This window comes from Protomyctophum parallelum (assembly GCF_964188405.1).
Source record: "Protomyctophum parallelum genome assembly, chromosome: 3".
Taxonomy (NCBI): Eukaryota; Metazoa; Chordata; class Actinopteri; order Myctophiformes; family Myctophidae; genus Protomyctophum; species Protomyctophum parallelum.
The window spans coordinates 36,939,926-36,948,325 of NC_139698.1; positions in this window are offsets into that span (position 1 = coordinate 36,939,926).

Here is an 8,400-nt window from a genome sequence, read left to right on the forward strand (position 1 = left end):
TCATTTTGAGCTTGTAGATCTACTATTTCTGGTAAATGTTCCCCCCAGAATATGGATGCTGGGGTTCAAGTTGTTAAAGGACTCATCTAGAGCTGTGCGTTGATAGTTTGACTAATTTGAGTGTTTGACATTGAATGTCCCTTATGAGTCAAAACAACTAAGGTTTTGACATGTATTATGCGTAAAGTCTGGCATGTTTGTGAGCATTGTGTACATGACTTCTCCATCACATTCATGGCCCTGTACATTTGTGTCTGCATTACAGCTTTCAGTGAAGCAATATTTTACATCTTCTCTAAGCCTTGTCAAGATTGATCTTTTTGAAGAGTTCTGATATGTATTTTGAATATTCCAAATGCAGGGCATTTTGTGAATTTTTGATGTATGTATATTAATTATTTTTATTTTCACTGCCATGACAAAAGATCTGTGATCTTCTCTCCTCTGCAGATTGTATTCATGGGTTTTTATTTCCCCCCCCCCTTTGTATAATACTGCAATTTTTCCATGCTGTATTCCTCAAGCAAGTTTTATTATTGCTATACTACTATTATGACTATTGCTGAGTTGACTGCTTAGATACAAAATTAAGATTTTGTATGGAAACCGATAGCCTTGAATCTACAATATATAATTATTTTATTTTATGATTTATTTTTTAATGATTAAAAAGAATGTATAGACAATCTTGTCACAATCAGAAGCTCCTCAAAGCCGCTCTTGTACGTAGTATTTTCACTCAGAAGTAGTTGTTTTCCAGCTTCTATTTTGTATCCTATTTGAATCCTCCCCATGCATTAACTATTTTTATGTTTGAAGTATGCAGGTTGATGTGTCAAGCCTTGAGGTGATGTTGAACACATATGACGGGCTGCACATGAAACATTCCAAAACATTCCTGTAATTAGATTGTATCACCACACATTATTTATATTATTTGTGTTGTAACACAAACTATGTATTCGTGCTCGCACTTTATAGAACTATTTTTCTCTTCTGACCCTCTCCCTCATGCCTGAATGCTGTAATGCATGTTAAGGTTACAGTGCTGTAGCTTAATCTTGCTAATGTGAATAATTTGAACGTTGATGTGTTATTCTTTTTCATTATTATTATATAATAAGAATACACAAGCTATTGAAGAGCAAATGTTAGACAGCTTCTCCTGAGCTCCCACCACACACAGTTTTAAGAAGAACATTTAGTTGGTTACAACAATGGTTAGATGTTCCCATCAAATGTGATGGGAATATTTAATGCTTTAATATGTATGGCTCAGTGGTGCGCAACTTAAAAATAGTAGTAAATCAGATGGTTAAAAAAAGAGACTCAAAACGCACATCTATGAAGGCCTCCATACTGTTCAGAGGAATGTCTAGGCAAAATGTGTGCATCAATGTATCCTGGTGACACTGCACCATCAATGTTCACCATTTGCTGTGTTACTGTACAATGTTTGATAACATGTCTTGTCAAGCATGTAATATGACTGTGAATTGTAAATAAGGACTGTACAAGGAAGGTTTTTATTTTATTTTTTAAGACCCATGCTGAGTTTTAAATCATTCACTCATTCATTGCCTACTATACATTATAGTGGACTATAATATAGTCCACTATAATGATTATACTCACTATATTATAGTGATTATAATCATTTTGGACACAGCTCCAGTCTGGATTTGAAAAATGGCACCTGATGTTTGAGGCATTGTACCACTAAAGGTTTCAATGTTTTGTTTTGAATGATTCTTTTGAATAATTTTCTTTACTAAAGATTAATGTCATTTATGTGTTACTTCAAAGATAGGCAGTTTGTTATGTTTAGGCGCTGTCAGACCTACAGTGTAACAAATCTTGACTGGAGCTCCAAAGTGGGTCAGCTTTTGTCATTTTAAACTCTTGATCCACATTCCTCTTTTCCGTTTGAATTCAAATACCTCACACAGAGAATTGTTCAAGTTTTCTAAATGCTGTCAATCTGAAAAAAATCTCAACATGCAAGAGCTAATATTCTATTTATTCTATCGCTGCCTGCTTACAATGGTTTGTCCAGCAGAGAGCCTAAGACGAAGGACCGTGTGCTCTGACGTTTGAACAGGGTGCTGTGTCTTTCTGATGGCTTAGAGTACTGTAAGTGGATGGAACCACGGGCTTGCTGTTTTCTCTGTACCTTTCTGTTAATGTCCTTTTTCTATATTCCTCAACTTGAGGTTTTATTTTATGAACGTATTTTCATAAAGAGTTAATACTGCAGGCTACATTGAATGTGTCTGTTCAGGACTGCTATGATATAACTTGTCTATACGTATGTGACTCTTGGATTAAAGTGTAAAACATAATGAAAGATGCATGTCTCTTGAATGTGTCTCACTTCTGTACTGACACTGCAGTGGTATCTTTTTATTTTAGTTTCTAGAATTCCACTGACCTGCTGATTCACTGATTCCTCCTCTTGAGTCTTAAATTGGAGGTCCTGGGCCTGATGCTGAAGCTTGTGTTTACGAAACCTTTCAGACTTTCTTATAGGTAAGTGTATGTCTCCCTCTTGAGGTGAAATTCTGTATGTTCTTTCCATAGCTAATATCCTTGTGCCCTTTGTTTCTGTAAGAGACAAAAAGAATGCCTAAACATAACCTTAACGATAACCTTAACGCTAACCTCACAAAAACTATGTTTAAACTTAACCTTAACCTCACAAAAATATGCCTATAAACCTAACCTCAAAAAACCGACTTTACTAAAAAGTAGTCTGTAGGTGTGGATTGGGAGTCTAATGACTAGCAAGGCACACTACCACCAAGCTGGCTGCCAGAATGGGGTTTTCTGGCTGTATTAGAATGTAAGAAAGCCCCGCACACGTGGGCGCCCCACTACTTTCAACTACTATAGTAGCCGGCGGTGTAAAAACAAGCGCTTCAACCTGGTCTCCTACGGACGTCGGATACAATATTGGTGTTTTTCTGAGTGCATTTCCATCCAGCTTTGTCCAGTTACACTTTTCAAGAGAGTTACCGCGGTAGTTCATTAGACAATTAATGATACTTGTTGTCTTGTATGTCAGATCTAAGAATGTAAGAAAATGGTCAAGGGTGAAACTATAAGCCAATGACTTCTTCTGTTGTGGTCCTTGCTGTTATGAATGTTCATATTCATGGTAAGTTGGTGGCTGTCTGCCTGATGAGTTACAAGTTACAACATTCACTATATGCAATACTATTTACATTCGTAAATAGCAGGCATGTCACAAAGTAATGCTTTATGTAGGCCAGGTCTTCAACCTGACAACCTTAAAGCCTTAAGTTATATTCTAGTGGTAGCAATTGTTCCATTGTATGGAATCAACATAAGAATGACATTTCTATAACAGCAGACATTTTGTGTAATGTTTTGCATTTGGATGGTGTGTGTGGTCGCAGTTGTAATTTAATTCATCTGGTATTGATTCCAGCTTCCAGAGCCTTTAGTCATTTATGGTTATGAAATATCTGATGTATGATGTGCATCTCAATAGTCCATTTGGGTTTGCTAATATCACTGCTCAATTATACCAGCCCTGTCGTGGGGTGCCTATATTCTGTCTCTCATAGTCATAATAACCTAAAACACACACACACACACACACACACACATTCACACATTTTAAGCTTTTTATGTCAACTAGAGCTTTGCCTGTTGGGCACTGGCCTACTTGGAACAATGCAAGTTGGAAATGCATGCCCATTGCCCCACCCAGTTATTATGTCTGTGTCCATTTTATTGCATTTACCATGGCAAGCCCCCAGGTCATCGTGACATCAGCCACCATATATGTTGCTCAGGTCATCGTGACATCATGTGACATCAGCCCCCATACATGGTGCCCGCCCAAGGTCATCGTGACATCATCAGGGATGGATATCCCTGATGTCATAGTATATGCGACCTGCTGTCGCAGTTAAGCCCATATAAACGAGTTCTCAACATTCAAACTCTAGACGGGCTTGCCCCAAAGTTATTAGTGCAGCCGCAGCCGGCGAAAACTAGAGTTCTCAACAGGCCCGAAAATTAAGGCCTGGCCCTACCTGGGCCCTCATCAAACCCTGTACACTCAAGAGAATGTCCCCGCTACCACTCTTTTTTTTTTTTTTTTTTAAGATTTTTTTTTGCGGCTTACGCCTTTTATTGATTTTTTAAGGGACAGATAGTAGGCTGACAGGAAACGGGAGAGAGATGGGGGGATGACATGCGGTAAAGGCCGTGTCGGGTTCGGGAGTCGAACCCGTGGCACACCGCGACTGGATCACCAGTCCGGTGCCCAGACCGTTACGCTACGGCCTGGGCCCCGCTACCACTCTTAGATCTTCATATACTGTCATATGTTGTATGTTTGTCCTACACAAACATTAAATTCCCATTGACAACGAATGGCCAATTTTACCTCATGGTATCTGAGCAAATAGACAGTGTCTATTTTACGTCATGATGATGTACGATAAGAGCGCCCCTCACATCACGCGGGTGTGATTTATTTTAATTATTTTATGTTTTGCTTGAAATAACATGAACCAATCCAAACATTACAAAAATGACATGACAATTCAACTTCCAGAAGACGTGGGGGTGAAGGATTAAAAATCAAACCAATCAATCAATTGCCAAAGGAAGCGTCAGTGTCTCAAACAAGCACCCTGTGGGTTTTTTTCTTTAGGTTATGACTATGAGAGACATTATGTCCATATAGGCAACAACATGTAATCAATGAAGGCAACGATAGGGTGGGTCCAATTGAACAGACCCAAATGACCTATTGAGAGATGCATCATACATCAAATATTCCATTCAATAAGTTTAGCTTTGTGTTTTTCCCAATAGTTGATTACGTATTTAGTTTTCTCCTCCCCCTTTTAAAGTGTCCTTGCGAAAAGTGCTACATTTGAGATATTAGTATTATTATAGGAATCATATAGCACCTGATAGGTTATTCTTATCCCTATATTAGCTTTTTTTATTATTTGATTTTTTACTGTTTCTCTGCAGTGAGTCCATCTTCTAATCCACTGTGATATTAGAGCTGCACCAGTGCCAGTTGATGCTGGAGTCAGAGCAAGGATGCCTTTACCACACTTGAGGTAAAGTAAGTAAGTAAGCCTTTACCGAGCCCTGAGGCCCTTGCCGAGACATTAGGCGCATAGGGCAGCTAGGAGCCTGTTTCTGTAGCATGAAGCAGCTTTGATGTACACCCCCTGGACATGTCGCTAGTATGTCGCAGGGGTACACACTTGAGGTAGATTATGATTATTTCCAGGAAGAATTTAGAATTATTTTGAATGTATTAGTAATGAACCAGAGAATCAGCTTTATTGTCACGTCACAGTAAAACAAAGTGGGTGGAGTTTGTTTTTGTGCATGATTCTCATCCCCTGGTACCAGTATGTGACATTAATGAAATGATGCCATTGTGAACATTGTATTTCTATTCTATTTATTTGTATTTCTGTGCACTCTTGGGGGAGAAGGTCAGGATTATTGACAAGGTCAGAAATGGATATGGAACTGTTACCTCTGCCATCTGATTCCGGATAAGCAGATGGATGGATATAGATTCAGCATAAAACATGAGTAGTTTATAATAAAGTATAAGTAATCTTATGGGTTTGTTGAAGCTCATGTACATTTAAAGTTCAATTAAAACCTAATGTTTTGTTAGTTTGCTGAATATAAAGTTTAAGTGAGTAGCTAGGGTTCATCCACTTTCAGATATCTTTTGGGAGTAAAGTGGTGGATAGACGAAGATATATCAGTCAGACAGAGATAGTCATCCTTAGTAATAAACTAATAAAGTATTATACTACGTGTACTGCACATTACATCAAACTTTTTATATCATGAAAATTCTATTTTGAAATCATGTATTTAGTAGTTATTTATATTTAATATCACCACCCCCACCATTACACTATTGTCATGCACCGCAGCTCACACACCACCGTTTTGGAATCCCTTTATTAAGGCAACGTTGTGCGTTATCTTTTATTGTTTATGTTCACCACTTCACTTACGCACCTGCTTTTAGACTTTTAATCCGGGAGTGTGAAAGCTTTGTTGATCGATCAGGATATTGAATTTGCCACTGTATTGGAAAATACTGAATTAAAATGTAATCCAGAATTGTGAGAACCACTGCTCTTCTGCGTCTTCTTCACTCTGTTCACACCTCTGTTCACTGGGTCTCAGCTGTTGCATTTATGAAAACAAGACTCTCCATTATGCCCACATTGTCATCATTGGAGAAACCTGTCTATCTAACCAGCTCGCATCAGCTCAACGATTTCTGATATGCATGCTGAGTTTTGATGGGTTGCACTTCAAAATGTGTGTGGTGACAGCGGGGTTGGGGTTGAGATTGATCGTTATGATTGGCTTGCAAACAACAAGCTGTCATTCTGGACACGTGTATCATAAATGTCTCCGTGGGGACCGGGCTGATTGTGTTATTTGATGCCCCGGTGCCGGTTTGGTTTAGTTTGAAATGGGAGAGGCCAGAGTGTTAGGATTGATTCTATTAAGGCCGTTTGGACATTTCAGGTAATGAGATTTCTGCCTAATGGCAGAAACGCATGGTGTGGTGAGAGATGGAGACAGAGAGAGACGGGACTGCTGTGGCCTGATGGTGATATGTCCGAAAGTACGGTTCCAGACACCTGAACCTGCATGTAACACAGTACATGTCTCTCTCTCTCTCTCTCTCTCTCTCTCTCTAAAAAAACAAGGTGTTCAAAGTAGGACTTCTTGATGAGTTGCCTGCTGTATTTAGTTGATTATCACATCAGAACATTAGTTGAAAAGCTTTCATTCATATGGCCTAAAGTCTAGTTCAGACCAAAATCGTGATGAGACTAAACTGCTTTAAGCGTGATTTATACTTCACCATACGTGATGTCCGACACATTATGATCAGTTTCTTCTCTGTTACCGTGGAGGCCGTCCTCCTCTATGGCTGTGAATGCTGGACACTAACACAAGCCCTACAGAAATCCCTGGACGGTGCTACACCAGAATGTTACGTGTGGTACTGAACATCAACCAGGACGAGCACATCATGCCCCGTACGAGTCTGTACGGGGCATTACCAAGTGTAACAGAGAAGATAGCAGTAAGGAGGATGAGACTAGCTGGCCACTGCCACCGACACCAAGAACTCCCGGCCAAAAAGCTTGTACTGTGGGAACCAACACACGGGCATCGATCGAGAGGACGTCCTACACATACCTACGTGGACGTACTAAAGACAGATGCTGGTGCAGAAAGCATAAATGAGATGGTCAGATGTATGGAGAACAGAGATGACTGGAGTCGCCGATGAAGGGCTCGTCTGAGGACGACATAGAGAGAGAGAGAGACGTGATGTTAAACAATGTCACAACACATCACATCCGCAACTTTGTCAAATCCTCATCAACCTCATCAAATCTGTGATGCATTTTGAGGATCATCAGAGTGAAAATTCTCAACAATCCTAATATGAGGACTAATGGTTAATATTAACCGGACCATACAAAGCAATTAAAAAGCAATGTTAACTAAGTACAAATAACTGTTGAATAATAACTTGAATCTGTAGTGGGAGTGGCTCAGGAGGTAGCCTTCTGTTTCCACTTGGGGAAACAGAAGGTTCCCAGTTTGATCCCGGGCTCCCTCTGCCCTGACTTAGTGTCTTCTCAAGGTGTCCTTGAGAAAGACACTGAACCTCCAACTGTTCCCGTTGAGCAGGTTGGTGCCTTGCATGGTTTCCATGCCGTGTAACGTTTTTGGTTGACAGAGCATAAATTAAACATTGCAGCAGTCTGAATCTCTCCTACAAGACATTGTGGATTTATTTTGATTGTGCAGCTTTTTTACGTTACCCAACTTTCTGATACATCTTTTGTACAACTTGAACGAATATACCACATTCATCCTTACACTGTACTTCACCACTTAAACCCTCTAGTCTAGACTTTGTAAACTGGTCCGCTGTTTCTCCAGGCTCACAGTTTCTCAGATACATTGATTCAAATGAATTCAGTGTGGAATGTGATAGTCACTAATGTAAGGTTTTTGGACACGTGTGTAATCTATAATGGACTAATTGTGTGTGAGCTCAAACCGTCACTCTGGGCACTCTTTTGGTGAAATAAATCAGTTATAAACTGGAGCCTAGAAGTGTGCAAGCAGTTTTCTCAGCACCTTATTTGGTATTGAATTGTTTCTTCTTGCTAGCTGTAAAAAAAATAGTAGCTCACAGTTTGATCAGTTTCTGAGGGGTGTCTTGGATCAAACATTTGCAAAGCTTTGGAGAAGAACAGAAATTAATTATTCACCAAATATAAAACAGAAAGAAAGAAACAAGAAACATCACTTCACAATGTAAAATGTTGT